This window comes from Plectropomus leopardus, chromosome 2 (assembly GCF_026936395.1).
Source record: "Plectropomus leopardus strain MGB_pleo_1.0 chromosome 2, ASM2693639v1, whole genome shotgun sequence".
NCBI lineage: Eukaryota > Metazoa > Chordata > Actinopteri > Perciformes > Serranidae > Plectropomus > Plectropomus leopardus.
This window is the reverse complement of record NC_142177.1, coordinates 39685406-39703610: the sequence shown is the minus strand read 5'-3', so window position 1 is coordinate 39703610 and position 18205 is coordinate 39685406. Positions and strand designations below refer to the sequence as shown.

The 18205-nt window shown below is 38.4% G+C and overlaps 1 pseudogene; it reads left to right on the top strand.

Annotated features, from left to right (window-relative positions):
* Positions 1 to 11221: 11221 nt before the first annotated feature.
* Positions 11222 to 18205, top strand: part of LOC148190288 (uncharacterized) — a 45803-nt pseudogene continuing 38819 nt past the window's right edge.

The window sequence follows — 18205 nt, the reverse complement described above, 5'->3', positions numbered from 1 at the left end:
TATTGCATGACTTTTTCATGCTGTTTTGGATTACATACTAATGCATGAGTTTTTTGTAATGCTACTATACTATGACTTTTTATGCTACTTTGACTTTTTCATTGCTATTTTGGACACATACTATACTAGTACTACACTGTGACGTTTTTGTGCTATTTAAGACATACTAAATTCTGACTTTTTTGTGCTATCTTTTGCAACTTTTCACACAGTTACTCTTTCTTGCTAATATGGACCACATATTATACTATAACTTTTCAATACTACTTGGGATGACATACTATTTTATGACTTTTTTCGATGGCTATTTTATGACTTTTTATGTGTTTTTAACAACATACTATACTATGACTTTTTTGTGCCATTTTTGACCACATACTATACTAAGATTTTTTTTTAATGTTATTGCGGACATCACACAAAAGCACATGCTTAGGTTTAGGCAACAAAGGCTGGTTGTTGGCTGGATGGTTAGGTTTCAGTGAAAGAGGCACATGGAAAGGTGTAGAAAAAGAACACTGGTCCCTTTCATGAAAGTTTGGGGTTTATTGCTTTCGGCATCAGAATCCTATGCCAAAATCACTACAAAAGCAGCAGTATTTGACGACTTCGGAATAAAAACAGGCTAGAACATGCTCTGACTCTATCTGTCTTTTCAGCAGTTTGTGTAGGAGGTTGAATGTGTGTGAGAGACACATATGGTCTTAGGATATATGGTGTCTGTTGTAAATGTACAAGATAAATAACAAAACATGATTTTAGAAAGATGCTGACACACTTCTTAACACTTATTTTTGGGTTTTTGGAGCTATGAGTTTATTTGCTTTGTTTCTGTGTTGTTCTTCATCCAAAGATGGTTAAGAAAAGGCCTACAGTCACTCATACAGTCTGAAAAGACTACAGGCTCTTGGTATAACTGGGACATTGACACAGTTCATATCTGTGGTTCACTGGGTTCGTGCCAGTTTTACTGCAGTCTCATGTATCACAGCTATGCTATACATGAGCATAGTATACATCTGCACTTATGTATCCTATATGTGTGCAGGTTCCTGTGCTTGTGTGTGTGTCTAAACCTGCATGCATGTCAGCAGTTGGGCAAATATCCAGCTACTTTAGATTGTGATATAGTTAAACACACGTCATACTTTGAAAAATCCTACAACAAAGACGTGAAAACTTCTTTTACTTCTTTAATTTACAGGTCTGTTGGTCCACACCTGTCGGGGTTTCAAGAAAAATTCTTTGTGGGAATTAAAAGTTTTGTTGTCTTTGACTGTAATCCATTGTTTTCTCTATCTTGAACATTAGAGTTTAAAAGGTAAGTTGAGATTTTTTTGAGGCAGGACTGTTTGATAAACTTATCTAGTGTAATATACAGTATATCATTCATAGCCTTTTCCTAAAAGCCCAATAGTGCTGTGCATTGTATTACCTCACTTGTCCCTTTCAGTTTACATTAGAGTAGACTAAGCGATGCTCAGATTGTGATCTGCTTTATTTTAATGCTATCAACTGAAAAGAGGCTTCTCCTCAATAATAATATGAACAACAACAAATAACAAAAACAACCAAACAAGGAAACCATCTACTTTGAATCTTTGAATCTGGAGCAAATTGGCTCGATTTCTTTCAAAACCTGGAAAGAAGGCAATGAGCAATGAAAAAACAAATTATCCAAACATTTGCAAGAAATTAGTAAAAGTAAATTTGAAATAAATAAATCAATAAAAAAATGACATGGGAAAAGTGTTTAAAATCACAAAAGATGCTGTAACATAATTTTAAATATGTAGTTATGATCATTTATTCAGAGTTTTTCCCAAGCTATCTTTTTTTCGTATACAGGTTTCCATAGCTTTAAAAATTATTCTCTAAATGTACTATTTCTTACAATTTGTAGAACATTCTTATCAAGTTGCTCACTCACTGCATGTTATCCCGTGTTTTTTAGAAAAAGGAATCGCACCGATTTGCTCAAGATTCAAAGCTTTAAATACTTGTAAAAGGCTTTTGAAAGCTGCAAAAGAAAAGTCATGTCACTCCATATTTCAAAGGGTTAATTAAGAAGTAATGAATTCCCACATGCTTTTAGATGGTGAATCAGACTGATTTCCACTTTTAGAAACTAGAAATGATTGAATTCTCTAAACAAGCTGATTTGTTTTGAATTTGAGTTTTTAGAAAACATGTTTAAAAAAAATCACCTGTAGTCCAGTGAATATGTAATACTTTTTTTTGGTCAATAAGCTGCAGATACTTTACACTGATTTTTTTGCACAAAAATGACATAATGGCGGATAATTTTATGTTCAACACACACACACACACACGCATGCGCACACACACACACACACACACACACACACACACACACACACACACATTCTGCACTGTATATTGTCCAAATAAGTACTTCCTGTTCCTCCGTCCTGGCAGGTGGGAAAATGAATATGGTTGTAAATTGATTTACTGCCAACTGTGTAAAAATGGATCACAGTGGATTTCCATATTTGATGAGGTGTGCGTAGATCAACGGTGAATCATTAAAAGAACTTAACAGACTTAGTGTGTGTCATAATTTATCCCTGTGATGTTCACAACTTCATTGCTCTCCATGTTTAAATAACAAATCAAATAAGAGCCGGAAATCCTGTTGACTTTTTAAAGGGCAGGTGAAAATAAAAATGTCCACTCATCATCGCTTATACAATAACTTACTGAAACATATTTTTAAATATAGTATAGTTATGTGTGTTTATACTGTACAGTATTATGATCATTACTAATGTCAATGTCAAAGGTCTTAGACATCTCTTTCATTTATTTAACATTTTTAGAGCTCTAGATCAACTGCATAACTTCTGCATACATCCAAACATTTTACATTTTTAATTGCATGAAATGTACAATTTACCTGCTGATGAAAGTAGCTAGTACAATAATATTTGATTAGCTATGGTGGTTTTTGAGTCCTCTGTGATTGTGTAATGATTTGTTTGCAGGTTGACAATCATTGCATATATGCTTAACTCTGATTATCAGCCATAAATAGCTTAAATAATGAGTTAATTACTGAACTTTTATATGTTTTTTACTGCTTTTCTTCTAATTTTTATTTAATGGCTTTTGTATGGTTGTATGATTTTTAGCTTGGTGTTTTTTCTTCTACTTTTTCTTTTATTTTCCAGAATTGTAAGGCACGTTTGCTACGTGCATGAATGGCACAATAAGGTTCACTCATTCATCAATTCATTAATTACTTCACTGACTCATCACTGTTAGTTGTGATCTTTAGTAAATTAAGTCCACAAATGCATCACAAAAGACTGTGAATTAAATTGATAATCATGCATAATGTTTGCCAGAGCAACACAGCACATGATTTCATTTAATTTCAGCGATAGTTGCATTTTTAGGAAAAGTGTGCTCACAATCAAATAATGTTGTTATACTGTGTTTTATAAAACAAACAGCATATACAGTGGTCTTTCTTTCACGAAATATACAAAGTGCAACAAGAAACATTTGAAGGTTATACAGATTTTTTAATTCCATATCTTACTAAAACATTATTATCTTTATGTTTCACTACAAGGCCCAACGATTTGTCTGTGTGAATGTACTTCATTGCATCAGTTATTTTAAATATTTATTCTTAGACGTCATCCTTTTGTAGAGTGCAGAAGTCTGGAAATGTTTTGATATCAAGTTTCCTTTTCTGGGAATTGATCTTTCTCTCTCTCTCACACACACACACACACACACACACACACACACACACACACACACGCATGCAGTGCACTGTGACTGTTGCAGTGAGTTTTATTATGTAACGGTGTAAAACATTAACAGCGGTGCTTTTGTCAGCCAGAGGTAGCTGGGAGGTTATGGTGGTGGTGGTTGTGTTCTTGGTCTGATGACTAATGTTTGTTCATTTAAAGACAGTTGACTGAGTGAAGTGCTGTTTCTCAGCCACGCCCTCCATTCATCTAAAGACACTCACAATGAGAACTCCACTGTGGTGATGTTTAACATCTTGCTCAAGAGCTATTAAACTCTGAAGTCCAATGCCTAGGTTCAGCTATGAGTTTGAGAGATGTGAGAAAAATCCTACGAGCACATTTTAGTCAAACCAAAGAATTTACAAACAGGGTCCACTTTAAATCATGTATACTGATCTTACATGAAATTCATGAAAGTGTGCTTTGCTTTGTGTATCAATGCTGCGGGCAATTTTCAAGTTCTTTCATGATCACTACACCAAATATCCCCACCTTGCAACTATTAGGCAATTTAATGAGAAAATGTTGGAAACAGTTAGATGTCTTCATGTGAAACTTAAAGCTACAGTAGGTACCCTTTCCATAAACACGTTTTTGTCATATTTGCTGAAACTGTCACTATATACACACAGCAGTACATGAGAAAGATCTTCAAAATCTTTTATGACTCGCACAGATAAACAGAAACAACCAATCAGAAATGAGTAGTCTCTAATGCAGCTGTGAATCAGTGATCTTGGAGTCAAACTGCCAAACAAATATTGCAAAATGACTGTGTTTCCACTGAGTGATGTTATGCGACTTCTCCTCTGGCGATAATATCCCAAGAAGCATGGCGATGGATGTTCAGAACAATAGCAGCTTTATTTCTATTGCAGCAGCCGCACTAGCCGTCATTATTTCTAATCAAAGGCTACACAGGCGTGTTATGGGAAGGATAATGGAAAGGCAAGCCTGTTATATGTGGGAGCGATCACGTATGAGGGATTTCTGTGAGGTGATAATCCACAATGCAATAACACCTCTTGTAGCGTCTGCTACATGATGCGCGAGGGAGCCATTTCCTACTGACAAGTGCATAGCTAGGGCATCATGTGACCTATAAATGTGACCTTAAAAAAGTAACATGATTGTATTAGAAAGATTTTATATTCACAATTTCAATTTGTGCAATTTCAGAGTTAATGGAAACCTGCCTACAGTAGGCATTCCAGTTCATCCCAAAGTTTTTGGATGGGGTCAACATCACAACCTTGTGCAGGGCAGTCAAGGTCTGGAGAACACATTTTTTCTGGAGCTGGCTTTGTGCACGGGGAAATTGAAACAGAAATGGAAACAGGAAACTGTTCCCACAAAGTTGGAAGAACAGTATCATCTCGAATATCATTGTATGCTGCAGGGTTAAGATTTCCTGTTACTGGAACAAAGAACATGAAAAACTGTCAGATTAAAAAAAAACACACAACAGTACACATGTATAGGGGTGTCCATATACTTTTGGCCATGGTGTATTTAACATATATATTGCATCCCTTAGTGTGTGATTGTTGTCTCCTTCATGTCTAGTGTGTAGTTTTTTTTTCCTGACAGCTCATGTTCTCCCTCAGGATCAGTTTTAACAGTCAGATAAAATCTACATTCTTGTTTTTCATGAGACAACAAGGTGTCGTAATGATTAATCCACATAATGTTTTTCTTCTTATTATGACTCACTTGCAACCTTAATCTCTAAAAACCTCACTTTCTCCTTGTGGTTGACCATCGGTCATGCAGCATTTTGGGATGCCTCTGTGCCTGTAAAGTGTCATCAGCGGTCTGTGGCTCTGAGTCAGAGAGGAAAGTGGTGACTGTACTGGGATTATCAGCGCTGAAGAACCGGTTTCAGAATGACTGTCAGCTTTGAATGTGTGTGAGAGCTGGTTTCAGTATGACTGTGTATTTGTGAATGAGTGACACAACTAATGTTTGACTTCCACTGCCTGGCTGTGTGTCAACTCTTAACAGCTACTGTGTTTTATTGTCTTTCTTTGGCTGCAGATTAAAGACGTCTGCCAGCTGTGAAGAACAGCTGGAATTTCACATGTTTTTAATAAAAGCGTTTTGGTGATGAGAGGAGAGGTCGATGGGGGTCAGATCACACACCAAGGAGTAACATTTATCATTCAAAATACAATTAGAATATCTCATAATGTGCAGAAATAATTTAGCAGTTTAAATGATTTGGGGAATTTAAAAGTATTTGCACATATAATCTTTTCTTTTGTTACATATATTTTCTTTGTTGTAGGCTATTTTGTAGTTTTGATATTTAAGAACTGAAAGGTGGCTAAAGCATTTAATTATACAATGCAGATACGTTAAGTATAGTAAGAAATAAAAACTTAAAACCCTGAAACATGTCAAAGGTTAGACTATTAAAATGCAGGTTTGTTGCCAAGAGATTACAATTGACGACAACAAAGACTTCAGTATGTTAGTAAATATGAACTTGCCTCTGAATAGAAGAAAAAGTTACTTTAGATGTAATTCATTAAAAAATGCATATACATGCTAACTTGAGTGTAAAACAGTCTTTAGATGGGAAATTGCTGAAATGGTTAATTGATTCAAAGCTTCCATTCACATGTGACCCCATGCAGGAAATGTTCCTGAACATTGTGGGAAAGGGACTTTAGACAATAGAGCTTTCACATTCATCGCAAATAATCACATTTTTAAAACATCCTATCAAGTTTTTTGCCTCAGAGTTAGTTTTGATCGGTGACCCGGGCGGCTGCTATAGAAACTGTGTCATGTAAACATACTAATCCAGGATTCTTCTCTGACGAATCTGCCGCTTAAATGTCTAAGAAATGAGTCAGAGAAACAAACAACACGATGAAACACGACATGATGATCAAGGTGAACGCTCGCCTGGAGACTTGATACCTCTGTGCAGCCTTTAGAAGTTTCTACATGTCCAAATATAAACCCTGGTCTTGACCTTTGACCTTTAAAACATGTATCCTTATAGTGATATCAGTGCTGATGAAGCTTTTCCTTCCTCCCATTTGAAAAACAGATTCTTAAATTAAGGGGAGAGATTTCCTTTTTCCTGTGAAGCGGTAACCTGTTGTGACGCATGCACACACACACACACACACACACACACACACACACAGAGAGCGAGAGAGAGAGAGAGAGAGAGAGAGGGAGAGCGCGCAGGGTCAGTCCAGAGCGATGGGAGGTCAGTGAAACAGAAGTGCTGACTTCTTTTGTTCCCGATCGTTCAGCCTGACACTCGATTGTGTCTCTATTTCTTTGTGTGCATGTTTGTGTTACAGAACAGAAATAAAAGTTGACATATTAGACAGCTTAATGGGATGTGTCAGCCGGAGACAATGAAGAGGTTTTTTTTCGTCTCGTTCTCTCATTACCCCCCTCTTTCTCTGGCTCTCATAACAAAGTGGGGGGGCTCTCTCTGTCTGTCTCTCTCTCTCTGCCCGGCTCATGTCCATACATGTCCGTTTCCTCTCTGCCATCATTGTGAGAAAAATAGTTACCCACATTGAATCACTTCATCATTGATTAATCAGGCAATTATTTTCTCCATTAACCATTTGGTCCATGAGACATGGTGTTATTAAATGTCTTATTTTCTCCCACAATCCTGAATTTAATGATATTCAATGGAAAATGAAAAAAAACAAACAATTGCTGCAGCTCTACTTTAAAGTCATTAAATAGTTAAAAACACCAAGACAAAATAGGAAAACAACATGGGAACTTGATTGGAAGCCCGTCTGTATAAACAAGTCTTCAGGGTTCACACAAGGTTTGTGACTCGGGTTGTTTTCAGAGCTGCCAAAAATCTTGTAAATGTGGAAAGAAACCGAAAAGCAGTGAACATTGCCTCAAATATCACCGCAGGAAAATCCCACTTTACGGACAAAATCAGAAATATGAAAGAAGGTGCAAATATTAAAACAAATGCACAACAATGATGCAAAAATGGAAATGTGCAGCAAAAAAGGAAATGCTTGGAGGTAAGAAAATCCTAAAATGTGTACAAAAAAGTGAAAAATGTCTTGCTTGAAAAAGATACTTAAGAAAAGATTAAAATAAAATTAGGCTTTAATATCTTTAGAAAGGTCAGCAGCTGCTGCCTCTGGTATCAGGCTGTACTGCTCTCTCGCTCTCTCTCTATCCCAGACCTGTTCCATTCAATATTAACTAAATTAGCATGATACTCTCTCTCTCTGTGTCTCTCTTTGTGGGCATGTCCTGGCATGTCTGCTGGTGGTCAATAGAGTCAAGCCCCCCCTCCCCCCATACACACACACACAACAGATTTGATATGCATGATGTCTTTCACTGTTTCACTGTCCTCCATACAAGGACAGCTCAGCCGTTTCAGCGAGCACCCCAAAGTGAAAAATGTTTACATCCTTCATTAACGGACTGCAGTGATTACGCCGGAACAAAGAAGGAAACAAAGCTGTCATTTCTTTTTAACCCAAGTCACTATATTACCCCATAATTAGCCTGCAGTCATGATCTTTTCTTTAACCCCAGACAAAAAGTTTTTGTGCCTAAACCTAACCAAAGCTCAACTATAGTGGTGTCACACTATAAACAGCTTTTAAGCGTTTTGGAGAAAACAGAAAAGGGGCATTAAATCAGAAAATGCTTCTACGTGTCGTTCCTGTCCGTTCCCACTCATTACTCATCAAATAGCGCCACTCTGTCAGTGTTTTCAGCGTACAAGCGTGACACCAAAAGCCATATTCTGTGTCCAACCGGAACACGACCGGATGGCGTCAGATGAGAATGCGCTGGGACAGAAGATGTGGCGTTGTTATTATATGTTGGCAGATGGCCGGATGCAACTGGTCACGTGCACATGAAATGCTGAAGGACAACTCAGATTAAAATGCCACAAACAATCATGTGTAAGTCTCAATGTGAGTGTAAACAACCATGAAATTGCATTGAAATTCAAACATTCAAAATGCTTTCTGAGGTGTTCATTGGACCACATATCTTTTGTAGTCTAAGCTGTAACGTCATCACTGCAGGACGTGGTGGTTGTTTTTGGTGACGGCGCGCTAACACTCTATAACTTGCCTATTTTTTTGACAAGCTGGACAATATGTGGCATGACTTTTGCCCTGTGGAAGGAGACATGTTACATTTTGCTGACAGTGATATTTCCAGCTGTACTGACATAACTGCTAACGTGTCTAGCGAGCATAATAACTGTGCACAGGGCCCTTTGACCTTCCAGAGTAAGTGATAAACACAGTAACAAAATTAGACCACAAGTGGTAAGCTGCAGATGCAGGATGAACACAGCTGTGAACAGCTGTCCACTTGTACTTGAATCACCAAAACACGTTAATACCAGGTGTAAACAGGTTATGATACTTGTAAATTGGGATAACTGCTCATGCATGGATTGCAAGTACTGCAAAACATGTCAAAAGAAAAGAGCATAAACTGAGTCACGTTGCCAACTGCAGCATGAATGTTGCAAATTTGATGAAATCGGCACCTTCGGCACAAGTGTCATTTCCTCAGCAGTGACCATCAGGTTCTGACTGTTTTAACACCTATAGCAAATAAAAATAGCAAATAAATGCCATTACTATGATTTTTAAAATACTCTAGTAACTTTTAATGTCATGTGAATTTTAATGGTGTATTTTATTGTGTATTTTACTGTATTCAGTTTTATGATTTTTTTTTTTACTTTTGTAAAGTGTCTGAGTACCTTGAAAAGTGCTCTATAAATAAGATGTATTATTATTATTATTATTATAAACCTGTAATGTGACTGTGATTATGGCTTTCTCGATTTATGTAAACCACATGAAAATTTACTACTGTCGGCTGAATGTGTTGCTGTTTCAGGGCTGCTGGCTGCTGCTGACTCTGAAATTCCACTGAGCTGCCACACAGGAGCTGAAAGCAGCTGAGATGTCACATATGTAGGCCGGTCGGGAGTGTGTGTGTGTGTGTGTGTGTGTGTGTGTGTGTGTGTGTGTGTGTGTGTGTGTCTGTGTGTGTGTGTGTGTGTGTCTATTTTGTGTGAATAAATGAGTGTATGTGAAAGACTTAGACAACATGTTTCTACTCGTTTCTGTATGTGTGTAGATCCTTTATTTGTCTGAATGTGTGTATGTTACTGCAGTTACTGTACTCATTGGTCTGCTGTTTGCATGTATGTGTGTGTGTGTGTGTGTGTGTGTGTGTGTGTATGACTGCGAGTGTTGCAAGCTTAGCTGTTTTTGACATTTATACAATGATTGATGAGCATGGCGCGCTGTTTGCTCCTCTGCTGCATTCATCATCCTATTTCTCTCTGTCTTTTACTCCACTCTCCCTTCTCTTTGGCTCTGGATAAGCTTTGTGGTCATTGAATACCTGGAATATCATTGTGTGTGTGCTGGGAGGTTGAGGGTCCACAGACCTGAAACACACTGGAATCTGGACACATTTTGTGCCCCAAGTCAAATCAACTAGATTCAGGAAAGAAAAACTCCCAAAACCCATAAACAAGGAAAGAAGGAAGAAACACCAGGAAGCTTAAGAGGAGGGGTCATTTTTCCAGAATCGATGGAATACAATAAATCTTGTCAATACAGATTAGACAGAAAATGTAAATTTAGTCATTTAGTCTGCACGGTGTTTCGTTTTTGACTCGTGTTCCAGCTCCATTTTGTAAAAGTATTCGTGCGGCAAGAATAAACTTAAACAAGGTTTATTTTGGAATAGAGAAAAATACAGCAGGCGAAGTCCTTTCATAATCACTGCTCTATCGTCTTGTGCGTGACAGGTTCAGCATAATGGTTTTCGCCCCTTGGTGCAACTAGTACACACGGTGATGGCGATGCGGCACAAAGATGATGATGACTGCTCTCTGCTGCATGTTACACACATCTCTTCCACTGCTGGGGGGCAGAAACAAACACTGCCAATCAAGTCACCTTGCAGCCCCCCTTTGTCTCTCTCTCATTGTCCGTCCCTCTCTTGCGTATGCTCTCGCTCTCTTTCTCTTTCTTTCCTTCATGATTCAGTCCATAAAAACTCCTGCCAAAGAGCCATTTAAGCACCAGACAGTTTACAACTGTTTTGTAAAAAAATTAAATAAACGTTGAATCGGCGAGAACCCGACCCAATTCAAGCCTAAACGCAGTGGGTTGGGTTAGCCCCAGTCGTGTTCGGGCAGAGAATCAGAGCTCTAATTAAATAATCACTTCATCTCATAAAAACATATCTGCAGGTGGTTATGAGGCTGGAGTCCAGACACAAACTCTATGTTTTACTGTTGAAATAAACATTTAAAATGTGACTTGTTTGACTGAATTAAGACAAATTTAACTCATTCCCAGGAATTTTCTGCAACCTTACAATTTTGTGCAAGCACCACGACTTTTCCGCAGTGACTGTAGAGGATGCCTGTCGCGAAGTGGATCCACATGCACGGTGACGGGTTTGATCCCAGTACCTTGAGCTTTGAGATGAGCCTGGAGGGAACTGTGCTGTTGACGGTAGTCAAAGTTAATATTTGTATAATATTCAAATGATTTTCACAGACGAAATAGACGTTATTACAAGACAAACAACAGATGAATCAGACTCCCCCAGCAGGTTACACATTCACCAGCACTGACAATGAGGAAAAACATTTGGCTGCATATTTCCACAACAACAAAAGCCCTTATCTGAGGCAGACAGATCCACAACAAACCAGCCACATTCTCCACTTACTACTTGTGAGACGCTGCTACTGCAGTCTCAAGTTTCATAAAAATGCAGCGAATGGTAGACAAATAATAACAGTTAATGCTGAAATGAGAAAGAACACACAGTTAAGGAAATACACTTTGGTTTTTCAGGACATACAGTAACTTGTTTATTGGTGCCACTTCCTGGTGTTTGGAAAACCCCACATATCCATCACCATCTTTTCAAACTGCCCTTTACACGTCCCTGAATCTGAAAGTGTGTTACAGTTTGTCACACATTCTTTGGATTACACTGAATGGTTTTCAAACGGAAAAACAACATTAACATGTCAGGAAGGAAGTAAAGTTCAACAGTATGTCATCAAAGTGTTTGGGAAGGTTTTTTTTCCTTACAACTGAGCTGATATGAAATAATCCAGAGATAATTGACTAAATCCATGACTGACTTCAATCTCCTGCTAATTTATCAGCATGCAGAAACAGCTGTGGTACTTTTTGAATTATGTGCACAAATGCAAAGAAATGATGCAATGGGATGAATGCAAAGCTACAAACTCTAAACAGATATTTTTACAGGATGTGTTTCCTTTAAAAGCCTCTTTCAACTAAACTTGAAAGTCTGATTTTTACTGTAACGTCACTACAAATGACTCCCATTGTTCATTGATTCACTGCACCATGTTAGAAGAAACATGCATTAAATATTGCAACAAAACCCAGTACCAATTAGTGATAACTGGTGGGGGAAGAAGTTCTCAGATCTTTTACATACAGTATGTAGAAGTAACAAAATGTGAGTAACTGATACAAATTGTCCTTTAATATTTGATTTTATTTAAATGTATGTGCCAGCAGTGGAGGCTTTGCATCCAATTCATCGATGTTTTCTTTTTTCTTTTTTGAGACTTCTGCAGCTTTTTTCACAAAGTGGGGGATATTCTGTAGAAGCTGATTACATCTTCAACCCATAATTATCATTAGAGGCTGTGTTAAAGATGTTTTCTTATTTGGCTGCTTGTAATCACAGTCTGGGAAGTTTGAGCACTTAGTCCACGACAAAAACAAACAAACAACAACAACAAAAAATGGTTTTAGCGTTTAACAACTGTAACAGCTGGAGGTTTTAGCCACCATGTGAAAACTGCTGTCTGCAGCTGATAAAAACTTGGGTGATGCAACCCAGTCGGCAGTTGGCATGCTGTACATTTGTGCAAACCACGAATACGTTACATTTGTACGTTATGATGTATCATATCAACATTTCTAAAGTGATTATATGAGCTGACTTTGTCATCTGGCATTGGAGGCGATGGCCGAGCTGCAGACCACTTTTAGACCAAAAAACAGTGATGGGTTGCTACTAAACAACAAAACTGGTTGTTTTGTTGCATATTTGGTGGAGTTTTGGCCACCAAATGTGGGAATTTTTAGCACCCCATGAAACAAAAAGTGATTTTTAGATTTTTCTTACCAAGACATCAATGCTTTTTCAGCAGGGATTGTGCACTAAAAACTGGGTATTTCAAACCAAAAAAAGATCATTTCCCCACAATAACCAAGTGTTTTTTGTGCCTAAACCTGACTGATGTTTAATCACAACTTTGTTTCAACAAACAAAGTTTCGAAGTATCTGCTACATAATATTGTGCACGTAACATATCTGTGGTTCGTGGAAATGTACAATGCTATCAAAACTATGAGCTTAAACAAGCTATACCACCACTATAGTCTGCAATGACTATACTCAGCTGATCATTCTCTGTGTGTTTGTCACTATAAACGACCCCTTTCTTGATCAGTCAGTGTGAATACCTTTATTAAAACTGATGGTGTCCGTGTTTTTTTGGTCATAATGCTCTGTGGTTCTTTGACGCTGCCTGCTGTCTGTGAGGTGGTGTCTCATGGGAGTCTGCAGCCGGTGTGACAGTGTTTATGATTTCCTGCTGCTGCGTGCTCTTCCTGTAAAACTGTCAGTGCTGCTGTGTAAAGCCTTTAACCTCTTGACCTTCAGCCGTTCTGTTTCACACTGTCTGCATCGCTCTGTCCTCTTCTTCAGCCCTGCATCCATACAATGGTTACGCTTTCTGTCCAGAAACTACACCTTTCATCCTTTGTCTATTTTCCCAGAGGCTCTGGTCTGCACCAGCCAAAGCAAGACAGCAGTATTTGTTTGTTTTTTTTCCACACAGTCGAGACACTTCATAATAAACACATCATAATAAAAGCCAAATTTAAATTACTCAGAGAAGTTTGCTAAAATGCAACTCAAAAAAATAGATTAGGTGAAAAAAAATACTAAATCGTGTTCTGCCCAGCTGGTTATATATTCCCAGTTTGTCTTTGGGATACTGAAGAAGGTCTCCAACACATGTCTGTTCAAGTGAGGAGCAAAGCTTTAATCTTGGTAACACACATGGGCTCTTTCAGGATTGGCGTTGGCAACAGCAACCAGCTAAAACTGCACACGATGAAATTTATTGCAGCAGAATGATTCCGTTTTTGTTGGCATGGGAGGCCAATTGAAGTAATGGCACCACCAGCTGGTGTTTGCTCTCAGCGGCTCAGGATCTACAGGGTCTCTGCTGGCTGTATCCTCTTCTGGGGCAGACTCGATTTCTCTTGGCCTCAATGAATGAATATGACTGAATATCCAAGACAGCCAAATAACTGTACAATGTATCCTTGTCCATAACTTTCTTATACTTAGGGATGTTATTTTGGCTTTTAGCTAGTTTGTATTAGAGTGCCCCACAGGAGATTTTTTTCCTGTAAACCAACTTGAAAGTTAAAGTCACCCTGGTTCCCAAAAATCCTGTGACTTTTCCATTAGATTTTGGATTATCACAAAAAGTTAAGCTCTGTGGTAACCAAACTTTTATGATACTTACACATTTTGTTCAGCAAGATAATCTATTCAGTATTGCTGAAGCTTAAATGGAATCGCTAGAAATATAAAGCTTAATATTAGGCTAAATACACTTAAGTGTCACTAACGCTGAGAGGCTTTAAAACTATTTTCAGCATAATGGTGTTCCTCAGTCTCATTTAGCCACTTCTTAGCAACTGACTTTTTTAAGACATTTAAAAGCCTAAAAGATCACAGTGGGGTATTTACTGACATATTTTATGTCGTAAAACAAAATGTGAAAGTCTCTTAAGTTGGTGTTAACCACAAACCTTATTTAAGGGCTTCTGACAAAAAAATTATTATAAAAACTCACCGACTTTGAGACAAGGGGACAGGAGGTGTTAAAATGCTTTCTTTCGGGATAACATTCCAAGAAGCATGGTGATGGATGTTCAAAACATTAGCAGCTTTATTTCTATTGCAGCTACCGCACTAGCTGTCATTATTTCCAAACGAAGGCAATGTAGGCATGCTATGGAGCCATAATGAAAAGGAAACCCCCTTATATGTGGGAGAGGCCACATATGAGTGATTTCTGGGAGTTGACAGTCCACGATTTCACAGAGGAGTTGTGGATTCAAAACTTCCAGATGATACGCTCAACTTTCTCAGAGTTATGTGATGCAATAACAGCTCTTGTAGCTCCTGCTGCATCGTGAGGGAGCCAGTTCCTATCAGCAAACACATAGCCATAGCATCATGTGACCTATAAAAGTGTTTTCCTTGCAGTTTGTGGAAAATGGATTTTTTGAATTACCTAAAATACAACCGCATGCAAAGTTAAAAACTTTTTTGGTGATAAATGGTAGTTTAAAATTAAACAAAAATGGACACGTTTCCATTAGGCATAGTTTATATTCGCAATTTCAGTTTGTGCAATTTGAGGGTTAACAGAAACCTGCCTTGTGATACTTGTTGGAAGAAGTTTACCTATAGGGCTTTCTGCCAGACAGGAATTTCTTGGTTAAGTTTAGAATAAAACAATTATGGTTTGGGATAAAAAAAAAATACATTCCTGCCAAAGAGTGCTTCTTGGCAGAAAATCATAGTCAAACTTTTCCCATGTGTCCTATGTCACTGTCATGTCAAATTATGACGCTGGATGCAGGAAGAACAACAGATTTTGCAGCTGCAAACTCAGCTTTTTCGGTCAATATAGCACGCACTGAGGAATTTATTGCTTCAATCGTCTACGTTTACCATCAACATTGACCGGAGAGCCACATAAAAGATGGCAAAATTCCCCCTTAAGGATCTGAATACTCCACCACTGTACTTTTCTGTACCTCCATTCTTTCCTTCCTTCAGCCTTCAACTCTTACAACGTCTTTTCTTTCTTTCCATGCTTATAGCTCCCTCCCTCTTTCTTGTTTCCTCTCTCGCTCTTTCAGAGAAGTGTCTTGGCTTGCAGCAGCTGTTATGTGCGCATACTGCCTATCAATATATGTGTGTGTGTGTGTGTGTGTGTGTGTGTGTGTGTGTGTGTGTGTGTGTGCACGGACTGTAACATGATCTTGCGACCGGGAGAAACGGTTTTAAAACCCTCACGTGTATCAGTGCAGTGTGTCACAGGAACTGCCATATAAGGCAGCAAGAAGATCAGGCATCCGTTAGGGCGTGCATGCGTGAGTGTGTGTGTGTGTGTGAGGTTGACAGATACAGCAGGTCTTTCCATTCAAAGGTAATTTAGCATAAATCAGACACTAACTTAACTTCAGGATTTAAAAGCAGTCTGAAATCAACATTTATATCTAATATCAGGTGTCTTTTTGTGTTCATTATTTTTACATCCATTATTTTTTTAGTTTATGTGCATCACATATGCTAAAAGGAGCCTTGTGCATTGGTATCAGATGCTGAGGGTGTGTGACATAGCGCTGCTATTTGATGACCAGAGAATAAACAGGTTGGTGTAGGCCGCAGTATTGAGCTATAAAGGGTATCTGTGCTTTCTGATGAGCACGAGACACACTTTAAAACACAGCTGCAATGCATCTGGTGTGAATTTCACTGAATGAGGCTTTACTGCATTGCTGCACTGCATTGTGGCTCTGTCACATCTCTGCTGCAGTTTCAGTTTGAAACTTTAAGGAGTCTGTACCTTAGCTGCAAGGTTTTGTGTTTGTTTTTTGGTAAAATTGTTAGGACTTTCACAATGTCTGCTGAAACACTAAATCTCTCTTTAACAGACTTTTTTGTGTTTTCACTACACAGTAACAGTCTGGTGTTTTTGCACAGTGTCTCCCTGTTTGAGACAATTGGGATTTAAGAAAGAAACCTACCAAAACCTACAGGAAAAATAAAAAATTTACAGATGTGTCTTGGATGAGCACCCTTATGTTTTGAACCTGGCTCAAGGGAAGCAACATGAAGTAAGAAACAAAGTTGGACAAACAAATTTTAAGTCTGAGAAAGCAAAATAAAATGAGTGAAGAAATTGGTGTGGAGAGACTCTGCTCCTGCAGAGAAATAAAGAGGAAGGTAGAGGAGGAGCCATTTATAGGTGCATCAGGTGCCACTGATTGCACAGGTGGAGTGAGTTGATTGGGAGCTCCCTGAAAGAGAGAATGAGAGAAATATTTCGGCCAGCTGGTCCAGGTGGACCAGGAAAAAATAAAATAAATTAAATTTCTGCATAGTTTAGTAACATGCTCCTTGTGGTCCATGTACTTTCTCTGCCCAAAGCCACTTTAAATCTCTCTTGATCAGCAGCATTTTCTGATTTGACTGCATCAGAAAGAATGTCCTGTGGCAGAAAGCCATAGCTCACCATCACTGCTGCTCTGACAGCAAGCTCCAACTGTGTCACCCAGCTGAGAAAACTCTGACTCCTGTTGTCAGTGATGGGAATGGGCAGGTCAACACTGACATCCCCGCTGGTCTGGCATCTGTGGAAAATCCCTGTGCCAAGTTTAAAACAGATCCTCTGAGGAAGCTAAACTAAAAGATAACAGTGTGAACAACTTGTACCAAACTGCTGCACTGCCAAGAAGTGCTGATTGGTGAAGGTAGGAAGTCAAAACCCGACCTCTGTGCATTCAGTCAGGAAAAAACAGAGGTTTGTGGACACTCCCTACGTTTCTCATTTACATAAATTCTCTAACAGAGTCCAGCAGGTCAAAGTTGAGCATACCTTGATGAACTCTGACCTTCAATTTGCATAGCTGGCCAGTTGAAATTTCCCTATGGAGACAATAAAGTGTATAGTATCGTATGGTATCGTATGGTATCGTATGGTATCGTATGGTATTGTATGGTATCGTATGGTATCGTACGGTATTGTACGGTATCGTATGGTATGGTATCGTAACAGACACGTGAGGATTCTGTAAATAAAAATCTTGAATATAAGAGCTTTAAGGCTAATAATCAACTGTTACAAGTACAACTGAATTAAACATATTTGCTTCATATTTTCTGAACCTTGTTGACAAAATTTTCCATAAACTGTCAAAACATTGAATTATAGTTGCATTTGCAACCCCAAAGTCCCTCTTTCCAAGTTGCAAACCCTTTCCCCTTCTAATGTAAACACTCATTTTAACTGGAAGCTCCAATGATTGATTGACTGGTTATGTGTGCGTTGAAGGCCGAAACATGTCCTCATCTGCCGGCACTGTTTCAAGTCTGCAGAGTTACAGTTCTTCACTGTACTGCTGAGCATAAAGTTGTGCAATGTTTCAGATGATGAATCAAAGGCATTCCTCACATGAAAGCACTAATAAAGCTGTACAGTAAAGCCTGAGGAGATTAACGTGTGTTAAAGTGTGTACACCCCACAT